Here is a 15,549-nt window from a genome sequence, read left to right on the forward strand (position 1 = left end):
CTCACTTGTGCAACATTGAAACACGCGTATTCCACCCGCTTAGCCGCTCTATCTTGATTTATTGCTGTGACTTTAATAGAGCACTAATGGGGAATAATACGCAAATTGGTTTCATCTGTGTGTAAAAATATGCGTACGTATACACTTACACAAGCATGATTGAACATGATTTCTATGAGATTAAATTGTCAACGTGCGGCACGTGCCGACTGGACGTCAAAAAAGAGTGCTGCTGTCATGTATCACACGTCTCTTTTTACCACGCAGTGTTACTGATAGTGACATCTCTCTTGCTCGGGCCTTTGTTTCTCTATTCCGCTAGGTATATTTACTTTATGAAATAATCCGACCAAAATCCCAAATGTTGCATACGTCAAATCAGAATATTGACAGAAACGTTGTCGAACGTCAAACAAAACTTTTAGTTCACTCTCCGTGCTCGTCTAGTGTGATAACATTGCAGTATTATACTCTATTGTATGTTTTGTTGCGAGTAAAGAATGTATTACACTATCCGATCGGAACCAGGAACTGTAGTGGCAGCACATGACGAAACAATTTGAGTTTGAGATTTACTATCATAAGATACCTTGCAGACTACAAGGCCGGTATAAATAGTCTATACTCAAGATGCATCTCGGTCTTAAGACACAGTTCATGCTCTGTGATTGGTTGGCTGTCAAAATTTGGACCAATCATAGAGCGGAACCGCGTCTTGAGATGGAGATGCATCTTGAGTACTGACTATTTATACTGGCCTAAGATATATTTTTGCATGAGGGACCAAAAACTATTAAGATTTTACGATGGATAGTGTAATATTATGTTTTTAACCAACAGGTAAAGTGGTTTGTTAAATAGTTTCTTAAGCGTGTTTCTGTAATAAAGCATTGGTTTTATTGTATTTTTATTTGTTTGTTTTCACACATTTTATTACACTTTAAGCGTTAAGTTGTACTTTACAAGCTTTTAACATAATCAATTAGTACTCTTAATAACAAGACTGCATTCAAAATATTTTAATATCAAAAAATTATGGGTTGGGGCACTGATGCTTAACAAGCGACCATAATATTATATTTAGGTACTTACATACTTAGTTGGTATCATAAATAGTACTATAGTTTAAAAAGAGCTGTCGAAGACCAGTAATGGTTTATGTTACACTGTATTAGATTAAGTTTGTGATAGTATTTTCTTTATTGTTTACTAAATAAAAAAAAAATAATAAAAAAAAATTACAAGCGTTGAAAAATAATATTGCTGAATAAGCAATAAAGTACTATTTCATTATAATATTCGCATACTAATAATTATTATTTACTGAATTGCAAAATGTAGCTCTACATTTTAAATCTATTTAGGTTAAATTTTATTCAACCGATGATTCTTTATTCGATTTTTCAAATGGCATTAAAATAATATAAGTAACAATTAGTAATATGAACCATTAAATTAGGTCACTGAGTGTCCATGGTATTTTACATAAAATTATTTTATTCCTTTTATTTTACCCTTTTACAATTTAATATGGGTAAAAAATGTAAGAGCAATCACCCCGAAAACCGATCCACCCACACGTCGGACGTGATCAATCTCGCTTCGATTGCTTAAAAGTTTAAACTTAAAATCATTTTAAACTATATAACAGTGTAATGTTGAATACGTCGTGTTTTTTGTATTTCATATTTTGATCCCGACTTTTTAGTCGTATTAATTACGTATTAATTTTAAAAATAGATATTAAGAGTATATTGGCGGAAAAATTGTTGCAATTTTTTGTTATTGCCATTACAAACTACTTTAACATAATATCAACAACTTGGAAATATAGTATTTTGTGATAAATCATTTAAAGCTTAAACATATGAATGATGTATATTCTATAAGCTTTGTCCACATTGTGCCTTTTTCTGTTCATCAATAGCATGCCTTATAGCGCTGTCAACAGCGAACGTGAGGCATGCCCCTAACTCGCGTTGTAATCGTAGCGCGCGCTACACTTTTCTTTCAACGCGGGTGGATTTTGACGCGCGTCACGACTCACGGGGATGCCACACCTTCGCTGTTGACTGCGCTATAACGCATGCCCTTATTGAACAAAAAAGGCACAATGTGGACAAAGCTATAAACGTATAGTGTACTAGATGACGCCCGCAACTCCGTTGCGCCAAAACTCGTTTATCGCGCAAAGACCGTACATTTTTCCAGGATAAAAACTATCCTATGTCCTTTCCCAGGACCCAAGGTGTCTCCATGCCAAATTTCAGCTAAATTGTTTCAGCGGGTTGAGTGTGAAGAGGTAACAGACAGACAGACAGACAGACAGACACACTTTCATATATTTTATAATATTAGTATGGAAATATGGATACTATCAAAATTTTCCTACTATTGTAATAATTGAAACTGAAATGGTCTCTACATAATATGTTGAAAATAAAACGAAAACAGTGTATAAAGGCAATAAAGCTTGTATTCTTTCGTAAAATCCTTTTTCTCAGCGCGTCCCAACTGCCGGGCCAAAAATCCATGGAATTAATATCTAAACGTCGCAAATTAAATACCCCACTCTTTGGTGTCTACGGTCTACAAGGGATAGCCGTATCGTATGCATAATGTTATAGAGCTGATTATGTAGATATTAAATGTTTTAACTTTAATTGTGTAATTGTAAAATCACGCAATCTACTATTCGAATGACTCGTGTAATAACTTATCGCGAGTACGAAAATCCGCTTGCTGAGTATCTTATATTTTTAAACGAGCAATTCTTGTATATATCTATATACTTGGAATCTCGGAATCGGCTACAACAATTTTCATGAAATTTAGTATATAGGGGGTTTCGGGGGCGATAAATGGATCTAGCTAGGAATCATTTTTAGAAAATGTTATTTTCGTGTTTTATCGAATACCGAGCAAAGCTCGGTGAAATAGCTAGTACTTGAATAATTTGACACTGGCTTAAATTAGTGTGTCACAATATATAGTAAAATAAGTATGGGAGCTTTCACATTGTGTTTTTCATCTCTGAAATTAATTTATTCCGTCCGCTCAGCCGTTTCAGATAACTGCGAAACTAAAAATCATCGTGTTTCTTTTTAAAACACAACCTAAATATTTTATCTTTTTCTACATCTCGTTTTTATTCTCCTGTCACAAGGAGGTTTGTTTAGACGTAATTTTAAAGGCGAAACCTCACTATGCGACACTTCACGTTCTATAGAACTGACCTTTGTTAGGTTTAAATCAGACCACAACGCGACGCGTAGATGCATTTCTAAATTTGTATGGATTTGACAGATTTTCAAGACGTCTCACGCAATTGAGATCTGTCAAATCAGTACAAATTTAGAATATACGCGTCGCGTTGCAGTCTGTATTGACCCTAAAACGACCCTAAAACGTCGTCGTTATATGAAAATGAAGTAAAAAGTACGTTGTGTGATGTGTCGTGTTGTGTTAGTGCGGTTTAGCCTGATAACCATGATAGGTAACATTTCTAGTAAAGTTAAATTAGGTGGGCTCTATATTTTTATCTCTTAATTATCAGCTCTATGTAATTACGTCGAAGTTTGTGGTAAAATTTATCGCCGCGGTGGAACACGGGCGTGACACAACGGGCTTAACTTCCGACGCCTCAGACAAATTACAATCATCGTCGCGGCCCAACAGCCACAGTGGTATTGATTTGTGCTCCCAATGGTTAGGAGACAGGCAAGAGGCCGTTCCAAATTTCCATACTAAATTATCTTATATAATTAGTATAAAATTCTCGTGTCACAATGTTAGTTACGGTACTCCTCCGAAACGGCTTTACTGATTTTTACCAAATTTTATATGCATATTCAGTAGGTCTGAGAATCGGCTACTGGCTACTTTTTAACCGACTTCCAAAAAACGAGGAGGTTATATGTTCGGCTGTGGATATATTTTTTTTATATCGATAAGTGCATTTGTTGAATAAATAATAGTAAATTATTACAACTCGAGACTGACGACGACCATTGTTTGCGCGACGGGATAGCGATGGACGTTGCCATGGTGCAGTACTTATATTTTAGTCACTTCAATAAAATAATATGGGTAAAATACTTTATATGGCAAAACAACGTTGCCGGGACAGCTAATTTAGTTTCCTGACCATGACTTAAAGCGAAGCGTCAGCCCTCAGGGAACTTCCGGAGTAAAAATTGTTTTGTTTCCAACTTACTAATACACAACCAATATAAGCGTGACCCTCGTTGCATACTTTTAGTTAGCTACGATAGTCGCGCTTAAATTGGTCTATCTATAATACAGGCTGTAACAAAACTAAGCGATAATACTTTAGGGTGTGTATGGATCCCTTACATAGAGTTCGCGGTGAAAGTAGCAGCGCTGAAAGAGTAACTTTATTTTTTACTTTTGTATAGGAAAATTCATAACACTCGGGCAACTCGACAAAAAATTGCTCTTTCAGCGCTTTTACTTTTACAGTGAACTCTATACAGGGGACACGTACAAACCCTAAATTATTTCACTTTCTTTTCTTACAACACTTCAAACAAGTCACTTCAACACTTTTGACGTGGGAGAGCCATGCTTCGGCATGAATGGGCCGAAGTGAGTGAGTTTACCGGAGGCCCAATCCCTACCCTTTTCCCTTCCCTATCCTCCCCTATTACCCTATTCCCTCTTAAAAGGCCGGTACGCACCTGCAGCTTTTCTCGAAGTTGCTTTCCATCAGGTGACCCGCTTGCTCGTTTTCCCCCTTATTTCATAAAAAACAGGCTGCTTTACTTTCGCCTTAAAACTTAAGCATAAACAAGATTTGGCGTCGAAAACCAAAACAACTTACCACTTAGCCATGCAGCCATCTCATTATCTGAAGTCATCACGCGGGTGTGTCTGGCGGGCGAAGTGTTCTTTAACATTGTTACCGTGCGTGTACATTAACGTAAGAACGTCTGGGGGCTCTAGGGTGTTTGTCACTTTACACGCGCACATTGTGATGAGCCGCATCGAGGGGGAACGCGAAGAAGAAGAAGAAAGAGAAATTTATTTTCAATGCAAAATGAGTAAGAAAGAAAGAAAGAAAAATTTATTTTCAATGCACACAAGACACAATAAATATTATACAAAGTCAACAAGGGTAGACGAACTAGTTATTTGACTCATTGTGTCTACGTGTGACCAAAAAAAGGTCCAGTTCGGCTTAGGCCATGTACGAGTAGTATTTGTTTCAATTTTTTTTATAAAATAAGTGGGCAAACGAGTGGGTTACCGGATCGAATGCAACTACCGTCGTCCATGGACAGGACAGGACAGAGATGCAGGTGCGTTGCCGGCCTTTTTAGAGGGAATACGCTCTCTTCTTGAAGGTTTGCTGGTTGTATTGGTCCGGAATTACTGCTTTAATTATCGTGCTTTAGCCGCAGTGGCTCGACTTACGTACGATACGACTTGCGGATGCGAGGCGGATTTGAATACGATGCGGCCCCGTCACCTCATAATATAGCAAACTTGTAAACTCAAGATCTGTCCGTGCACTGCGCTTCACCCCGAGCTGCGGATCGGAATAATGTGTGTGTACATGAGAGTAAGAACCAGACGGGGGTGTTTGTCACTTTTTAAACAACCTTTTAAGCACCGCAGACCGCAAGGCGTCGCTATATGTGCACGAGTAATTAATTATTTTCAAGCCGAATGCAAATTGCAAAGTAATAATTTAAAGTTGATCAAATTATGTGCCAATGTATTTTTTAATGTTGTACCATTAACACTTGGAATATAAATAGGTTTCTACCTATTTATATTCCAAGTGTTAATGGTTAATACTAATATTATGGTAGTGTTAATACTAATAATATTTAAAATTATAAAGCTGAAGAGTTTGTTTGTTTGTTTGAATGCGTTAATCTCAGGAACTACTGGTCCGATTTGAAAAATTCTTTCAGTATAAGATAGATCATCTATACTTATATACTAATATTTTAATCTATACTAATATTATAATTCTGCAGAGTTTGTTAGTTTGTTTGTTTGTTTGTTTGTTTGAACGCGCTTATCTCAGGAACTACTGGTCCGATTTGAAAAATCCTTTCAGTGTTAGATAGCTCATTTATCGAGGAAGGCTATAGGCTATACTTTATCACGCTAAGACTAATAGGAGCGAAGAAATAGTGGAAAATGTGGAAAAAACGGGGGAAATTATATGAATGGGCTTATTTGAACGGGGTAATCTCAGGAACTACTGGTTTGATTTGAGAAATTCTTTCAGTGTTAGATAGCTCATTTATCAAAGAAGGTTATAGACTATTATGTATTCACGCTTAGACTATCAAAAACGAAGAAACAAAAGAAACATGTGGAAAAAAGGGGATTTTTTTTGGAAAAAAAAGGGGATTTCTTATCTCATAAACTACTGGAGCAATTTTTGAGTTATTTGGCACAGATAACAAGTAGACCACGTGAATGATCATGGGCTTTTGTTGTGGGCTAAGTTGTCTGTGAAATTCCGAATTTACGCGGGGGAAGCCGCGTGGAACGCCTAGTCGTTAATACTTGGCATGTTAATAAATAGCATAGGTATTATATCCCATACTGAGTCTAATTTACATTCAGATGAAAATTAATTGAAACTTTTACGTGTTTTATAACTTTGCGAATAGCTTACAAGAGTCTTAATTACGTAATACATCCTGTAAAGCCAATTTACACCCGTGTGCGTTAAAGTTAACTAGCTTTAATAACCTGTTGCCACTTTAATTTCTTGTGTTATGCTTAAAAGAGAAATCCTTAAAAATGATATAAACAAATTGCCGCAAAACCAACGAAATATATTCATCACAATACCTTTTGTATCTTAATAGGAAACAAATTGTATTTGACAAGAAACGAAGCTGCATTAATGCTGTACTAAAAGTAGAATACGGGTAGTTACAGCATATTTGCAGTGTACAAAGTGCACCTATTTTTACACGAGAAAATCCACTCGACGTTGTCGTTCGCTCGCAGAACATGAAAATACTGTCCATAAACTCCCTTTATTGTTCCAGCATTTGTAGCGCAGTCGGCTGGATTAGCGCTGGCTGGGTCTTAAGCCGCAGATTGAGGAATTGACCGTACAATGTACGGTTTCTATTAGCTGTAGACGGTGTAAAATATCAGGAATATGATTGAATACTGACAATGAACTGAATGAATACGTACGTGAGGTATATTCAGAAGATTTATACAGAAGAACAGCACCCTAACGCTAAGTATCTCGGATTTTTAGGTCACATTATATTATATCGTGATGCGGTGGGTTAAATAATTATTCCCGTGTTTTAATCGGGAAGTGAAACACCATGGGGTTTTAGTGGGTACACCCCGCCCTGGGTAGTGCGACATTCCCCGGATTGATGTCTCCAATCCGGTCGTGGAAATCATTTTACAAAAAAAAGAATACATGAAATTTAAACTCAAATCTAAAAATTAAAACTTAGACATTTTAACCGCCCTCTTTTATAGTGATTCAAAATCTAGCACAAGTTTATAGCATGAAAAAGGACAAGTTAAGCCTAGCCGTATAAAATGATTTATTCGAGCACAGCGCGATATTGAACTACATATAAGCCTAGCCTTTTGGCACCGGTCTCTGTGCCAGTATAAATATTATCGATTGGCCTCTCTGCCTCTGTTTTGTCTTTGTCTATATTATCATCATTTTCATAACTTTATGTATATTTCATTAACTAAGCTCAAACAATAACATCTATCTTACAATAATAAAAGTTTAAGTAATAGTTCTTCAAATATTTTAAAACATACAAAAGTTTATCAATTTGGATAGCGCGACTAATTCGAGAACAAGTGCCATCTATTGCCTCATAAATAAAACAGTAAATATTTTAATTAAGTTTTAAAATAGAGCTCGATTTTTAACGAAACATCTTTTTTATTCATTAACACGGGTGAAAAGAAAAATGTTTGTTCGGGACGTAACACTTTTATACTCCATTTAGGTTTAATAAACCTAAGGTCTACAATTTCCAAGAAAATTTGGAAGTCTTATTCGTCATTCGGCTTTTTATGGAGACGGGGCGGATTATTAAAATTGTGAGCCTCGGTTTGCTTGGGAAAAATCACGTTCCTATAATAGAATGTGTGCGGTGTATTTAATTTTGTGGGATCTTCCCGATTGTGTATAATGTGTGTAGTGTATTTTCCCTGAACCTTGAGACTTTGCCATTTACTATGAAGAGATAGTTTGTTTCCAACACGTCTTCATTTCGCGCAATTTTTAATTCCCATTAAAAATTGCGCGAAATGAATGCGCGCATACGGGGGGGGGGGGGGGGGGGGGCAGCTCAACCCCAGCCCCTACCTGGGTACGCCCATCTATGTTTCCTATGTTTCTATGAAATTGATCCAACATCCAAACCCAAAATAGCGCTGCTACTTTCACAGGGAACTCTATTTTATGCGGGACACATACACACCTTACAGTATAATCACTTTTTTTAATTAAATAAGGGGGCTAGCGAGCAAATGGGTCACCTGATGGAAAGCAACTTCCGTCGCCCATGGACACATTAGAAGAGCTGCAGGTGCGTTGCCGGCCTTTTAAGAGAGAATACGGTAATAGGGGAGGGTAGGGAAGGGAATAGGGGAGGGTAGGGAAGGAAATAGGGGAGGGTAGGGAAGGGAAAAGGGTAGGGGATTGGGCCTCCGGTAAACTTACTCACTCGGCGAAACACAGCGCAAGCGCTGTTTCACGCTTTCTTTCTTTTAGCCCGTGGTATTTGTGTAAGCCCGTGGTATTTCTCCGGTCGTGCCAGCCCATTCGTGCCACATGGCTCTCCCACGTCAAAAACACACACTTTGTTTTATTACACCCTGTATATTTTCGGTCCAAGGCATATCTTGTGACTTTCGATTATGCAAATAGTGTCCCCGTAAACACATCGATCAAACTATCGGCACCAAATGTTTCGTATGATGGCAACACTCATAGATAAATTATAATACATGTATGGCAACACTTAAACAAATGGTTTTATTTATTCACGTTATCCATGTGAAAAACAATATATTTCTCCTATTTTATGTGCTGTCACACCAGCGGATAGGATAAACAATTTGTCAATTTATTTATTATTCCATCGACACACATACACACACTCACGCATACACACACATAATTATACACTGATGCGGCGCACTTAAGCTTAAATTTTCTTAACTCTTCCAATTGTAAATTATTAATTCATGTATGTCCATCAGTAAAATAATATATTATGTAACCTTAAGTAAATATTAGGGACCTGCAAGACAGGCTGTGCCTAGTGTAGGACCCAAAGTAGAAACTAAGTCTGATAATGTAAAATGGTATGAAATAAATGAATTATTATCTATATACTAGATGACGCCCGCAACTCCGTTGCGCCAGAATTCGCTTATTCGGGAACCGTGCATTTTCCGAAATAAAAAGTATCCTATGTCCTTTCCCGGGACTCAAAGTATCTCTATACCCAGCGAAATCGGTTCAGCGGTTCGGGCGTGAAGAGGTAACAGACTTATTATTTATTAATCAGAATTAATTACAATATTTGTATTAATAGAAGTATGGATTTTTGAAATTGTGATGTCAGTGTGGAAGTATCTTATGGACCAAGAGCCTCGCGAGGGCCAGACTTTCCTTCGTTTCGTAAAGCTGGAAGTTTACCTATTTGTGACCTTTACAGTGGTAGAGTGGCGAGACAGTGCTCTCGGCTAAGGCCAGGCGCGCACTAGCGGCCAGGTCGCGGCGGCCATCGAAAGTATGGTGTGGCCGCTGCGCGCTGGCCGCCGTACGGCCAGGTGCGCGTGGTCTATGGCGGTTTTATACCAAGGTGATCATCTCGATAGCCGTCGCGACCTGCTGGGCTAGCACGGCCATCAGTAGAAATGGGAAAAGTATGGACAAACTGTGGACAACTGAAGGTCCGTTCCGAAGGCTAAGGAAGAAGGCTGACCGCTGCGGTTTGGCCGCTAGTGCGCGCCCGGGCTAATTTTATTAGTAGGTGTAAACAAGCTCATCCGTGTGGCAAGATAAAAATAAAATAGTCACGACTCAAGACTTTTTTTTTTTATTAAATAAGGGGGCAAACGAGCAAACGGGTCACCTGATGGTAAGCAACTACCGTCGCCCATGGACACTCGCAACATCAGAAGAGCTGCAGGTGCGTTGCCGGCCTTTTAAGAGGAAATACGCTCTTTTCTTGAAGGTTTGCAGGTCGTATCGGTCCGGAAATACTGCTGGTGACAGTTCATTCCAGAGTTTTACAGTGCGCGGCAGAAAGTTACGCGAAAAACGCACTGTGGAAGACTGCCACTCATCAAGGTGATGAGGATGGTATGTTTTCCGCGTGGGGCGATAGCGAAAAGTTGCAGGTGGTATGATTCCGAACAATTCCTCAGAGCACTCCCCGTGATACAACCGATAGAGGATGCAGAGTAAAGCTACATCTCGGCGTAATTCCAGGAGGTCCAAGCTGTTTAAAACACTATGGCAGTCAACAATTCGAGCAGCCCTTCGTTGGATACGATCCAGAGGGAGCAGTTGGTATTTTGGTGCCCCTGCCCAGAGATGAGAACAATATTCCATATGAGGCCGCACCTACGCCTTGTAGAGTTGTAGGCGTTGGTCCGGACTGAAGTACTGTCTCGCTCTGTTAAGAACACTAAGCTTCTTCGAGGCTAATTTGGCCTTACCCTCAAGATGATATCGGAACTGGACTTCGCTCGATATGTTGACGCCAAGTATCTCAATGCTAGGGGAGATGGTTAAAGATGTGCCCTCGAAACGAGGATAAACGACCATTGGTGACTTTTTAGTGGTGAACGCGCAGACTTGTGTCTTGGTGGGGTTGAATTGGACTAAGTTACGTCTACCCCATTCAGAGACCTTCTCCAATGAATTCTCCACCTTAGACACAAGTTCGTTTCGACGCTCAGTGACATTTTGCCGAGAAATATTAAGGGAGCCGGTATATACAGCATCACCTGTACTATCATCCGCATAGCAATGAATGCCGTTGGTTTGTAACATGTCATTGATATGCGGTATGAATAGAGTAGGCGATAGCACACAGCCCTGAGGGACACCAGCATTAACAGACTGAGTTTCCGAGCATTCGCCGTAAACTACGACCTTTATGCTTCTGTCTGCTAAGAAACTAGTGACCCACTTACATAATTTCTCGGGCAGCCCGTATGATGGAAGCTTTGATAGCAGTGCTTTATGCCAAACCCGATCAAAGGCCTTAGCAATGTCCAAACTAATAGCCAATGCCTCTCCCTTCGACTCAATTGCCTGAGCCCAACGATAAGTCAGGTATGCCAAGAGATCACCAGCCGAGCGACCCTTACGGAACCCGTATTGTTTGTCGCTTAGCAATCCCTGGCCGTCCAAGTATCGAAGAAGCTGGCTATTGATAATGGATTCCATTATCTTCGAGAAGAGAGAGGTTATAGCGATTGGTCTGTAGTTGGAAGGATTTGAGCGGTCACCTTTTTTGGGGATCGGGTGCACCAAGGCTGTCTTCCAGGAAGCCGGGACGATGCCATTGGAATAGGAGAGCCGAAAAAGACGCGTCAAGACCGGAGCCAACTCTGGAGCACACTTTTTCAACACAATAGGTATCCCACCTATTGTGTTGAAAAAGTCCGTCAGGCCCATTCGACTTTTGGATATCAAGGGAACAGAGGGCTTTTCGCACTGAGCGCTGATGAAACCGAATATCCGACATGATGCTCGTGCATCGCGGTATGGTCCGCGGTTTCTGCCCCCCGTCATCCAGGGTCGAGTTTGACGCAAAGAGCTTGCCCAGAAGATCGGCTTTGTCCTTTGCGTCCTGGGCCAACGATCCATTTCCTACGTGTAGGGATGGTAGGGTTGGCTTGCAGAAATTTCCTTCAATAGCTTTGGCCAGAGACCAGAATGCACGGGTTCCCAAGGGGAGGCACTCAAGTCTCTTGCCAATTCTATCGACGTGCTGTTGCTTTGCCCGAGTAATCTCTTTCTTGAGGGACCTAGAGGCAAGGCACTTTATAGGCGATTTTCCTGTCAAGCGTTTCCTGTGACTGCCGCCCATAGGCCATGGCCTATACTGCCTATACACAAATCCAGAGCTGCCCTATAGATGCTTATTTGAGCACTAAACACTGCAACCAGCCAAGTACTATTAGATCAAAGCTACGAAATCAGTATTAATTACAAATAATAATAATTAATTGCTGTTGTAATCAAACCATGATTATTATAATTTAGCGACAATTAAGCAATTACTTACTATTAAGAAAAGGGACTTATTACCTACTATTATGAAAATGGTCTGAAGGTAATTTTTGGCGGTAATCCATACTAATAAAATGCGAAAGTGTGTTCATCTGTCTGTTTGTCTGTCTCTTCACGCCCAAACCGCTGAAACGATTTTGCTGAAATTTAGTAAAGATATACTTTGACTCCTGGGAAGCGACATAGGATACTTTTCATCCTGGAAAAATCGGCCAAGTGCGAGTCGGATTCGCGCACGAAGGCCACCGTTATAGAACAAAATTTTTATTTTATTTTAATATTATAATAAAATATTAAAGTATACTTATAATAAAGGACTTTGTGAAAAAATTAAGTGCCTACCTGTTTCCAGTTTCCAAGGGACACGTACACACAGCCTAAAGTGTTTTCAGTCATTTACACGTTCCTTATTTATATCCTTATTTATAGCTTTATTTGAGCTTTCTAATTATACTTTTATTATTATGATATTTTTGTTTACTGTTTGTTTATTGTTATTTAGTTGTTTACCTGTGAAAACTTGTAATTGACCTTATTGTTCCATGTTTATCATTATGTAAAATCGAGGAAATTGATTCCTAGGCAGTTGACAGACCAACGTTATTTGGTCGGATCATATCAATTCTGCGATCTGTCGGCTGGGTTTGACGTTTCCCTTAACGCAACCAAACTATGTAGGCCTCCCAACTGCCTAGGAATCAATTTCTCTGACAGTACATGTTATCTAGCTGTAAGTTTTCCTCTTAATAAATAAAATAAAAATAAAATAAAATAAACTCCGTGTTTCCTTGTTCCTGCACACAGAAAATTAAATGTTCATCCATCCCTTGTAATAAAACATGGTCGCCAGACAAATGATCTTTCCGACATTTGTAATTGAAATTTTAGGTCAAGATATAAAAGTTGGACTTTTACGTCACCATATTTGGCTTAGTAACAGTGAGTCCCGTCGTAAAAAACCCTTAACAGGAACTATATAGAGGACCCTACTGCCTACATGTGAATAAATTTATGAAGGGAAATACGCACAGAAAGTTTCTAGAATATAAAATACCTTTGAAAATTATCCGCAAAAATATTTTCCATTTGTTGATGTTACTCGATAAGATACAAATAAAGTATGAAATACACTATGTACAGAAATATTATATTAAGTTCATCCTCTGAGCAAACGACCTTGACCATACATTTGCCGCGTTGCCGAGATCGCACCAATCTTAGTTCAAAATTGACCTAAAAAATTCAAACTACGAATATGTAGTTAATGAAATTCTCTATTGGCATGTGTTTCAAATAAACGTAATTTGTAAATACTAGGGAGATACTGAATGTATGCTTGAATCTAAATAAATTGGTTTTACTTTGGAAGCTGATATCATGAGTATAATAAACAAAAATAGGAAATTAATAACGAAGAAAGGAATGTTCATATTATGCTGAAGATTATTTCTGTATTTTTATTATAATTTTGTAGCTTTCAAATTATGAGTTAATAAGACTCCAAAACGGTAAATTACGGCATCTCCGTGGGGGAAGCGCTAAGGGGAAGGGATAAGGATTAATGCTGTATTTATTAAAATTGCTTCGAAAATTAGCTATTTTTTGTCGTAAAAAGTAAATGACAAAAAAATTTTATTGTGGGATATCCATAAGAGATAGACCTAACCATCGCGGAGGTTTCTGTAGACCTTTTTAATGTGTACAATACTTGGTACATTATTTTGATAAATCTCATAGGGTTCAGCCTGTGTATGCAATGCATGTAAAAAATAAAAAATGAAATTATTTACGACATCACATTAGAGACCCCAACAATAACAGTAGGTATTTCTACGCTATTTAATTAATGTTATTTTACTTATAAACCTTCCTCTTGAATCACTCTATCTATTAAAGAAAACCGCATCAAAATCCGTTGCGTAGTTTTAAAGATTAAAGGGAACAAAGGGACATGAGGGAAAAAAGCGACTTTACACTTTATTAAATGAGGTGGTGGAGTTTAAAGTTGGTCTTTGTCGGTCAAACTTCTGTAACGTGTCAGACATGAACAAAACACTGTAAAACATCTGTACACATAGTGGGTCTTTTTATAAGTCGGTAGAAGTTTGTTATGTCGAACTAAAGAGACAGAACTATAAGTGGAATTCGAGTCTGCTTACACTAAAAGGAATTTCATATATTGTATTGGCCGATGAGTTAGAAATAATAGATGTGATAATCGTTTGTCAGCTGGTACCTAAAATAGCCTTAAATTATGACGCCCGGAACTCTGTTGCACCAAAATTCATTTATCGCGAAGAACCGTACATTTTTCGGGATAAAAAGTATCCTCTATCCGTTCCCGGGATTCAAAGTATCTCCGTACCTAATTTCAGTAGAATCGTTTAAGCGGTTTGGGTGCGAAGAGGTTTTAGACATTAAAATTTAAAAACTAAGACTTTCGTCTCAAAAACTTTTAAAAACTGCGATTAGGTAGTAAAGTAAAAATAAACAGCCAGAAATACTGTGTTTGTCAGAAGATTACTACGGAAAATAATTTTCTTGGAATCTCCTTATAGCCTGCTGCCTGATCCAGTAAAACTAGTATCGTTGGCTCGGGTGACCAAGAGGATATAAAATTCTTTTACTTCATGTATAGGGATGAATAGATGAAATATGGAATTTTATTTTCTTCAATAATTTTATTTCTTAACCCGTAAAATAGATATGGACTCAATATTATTTGTGGCTGGATTCTGGAAATACTTTGAGTTATTGGGACCACTTTGTTCTTATTCGATTGTATTTTTATCATCTTATATTATTGATTTTTAGGATTCCGTACCCAAATAGTAAAAACGGGACCCTGTTACTAAGATTTCGCTGTCTGTCTGTCTCCATCAGGCTCTATCTCAAGAACCGCTATAGCTAGACTTCTGAAATTTTCACAGATTGAGTATTTCTGTTGCCGCTATAACAATAAGTACTAAAAACAAATTAAAATTAATATTTGAGGGGGCTCTCATACAACGAATATGATTGGCCTTTTTTGGCCTACTTTTGCTACGGTTTTGTAAGGAACTCTTCGTGCGAGAGTCCGACACGCACTTGGCTGATTTTTTTATACAACTAAATGCTACTAATTAGTTGAAATGTAACCTATAACTCTAATGCTGGCGTTTGTATGACGTATATTTAATAATTTTTAATTGTGAAATACTTACACTAGTTTTAAATAACAGCGTGAAACAGCTCGCGCT

Source organism: Aricia agestis, chromosome 16, assembly GCF_905147365.1.
Source record: "Aricia agestis chromosome 16, ilAriAges1.1, whole genome shotgun sequence".
In the NCBI taxonomy this organism is placed as follows: domain Eukaryota; kingdom Metazoa; phylum Arthropoda; class Insecta; order Lepidoptera; family Lycaenidae; genus Aricia; species Aricia agestis.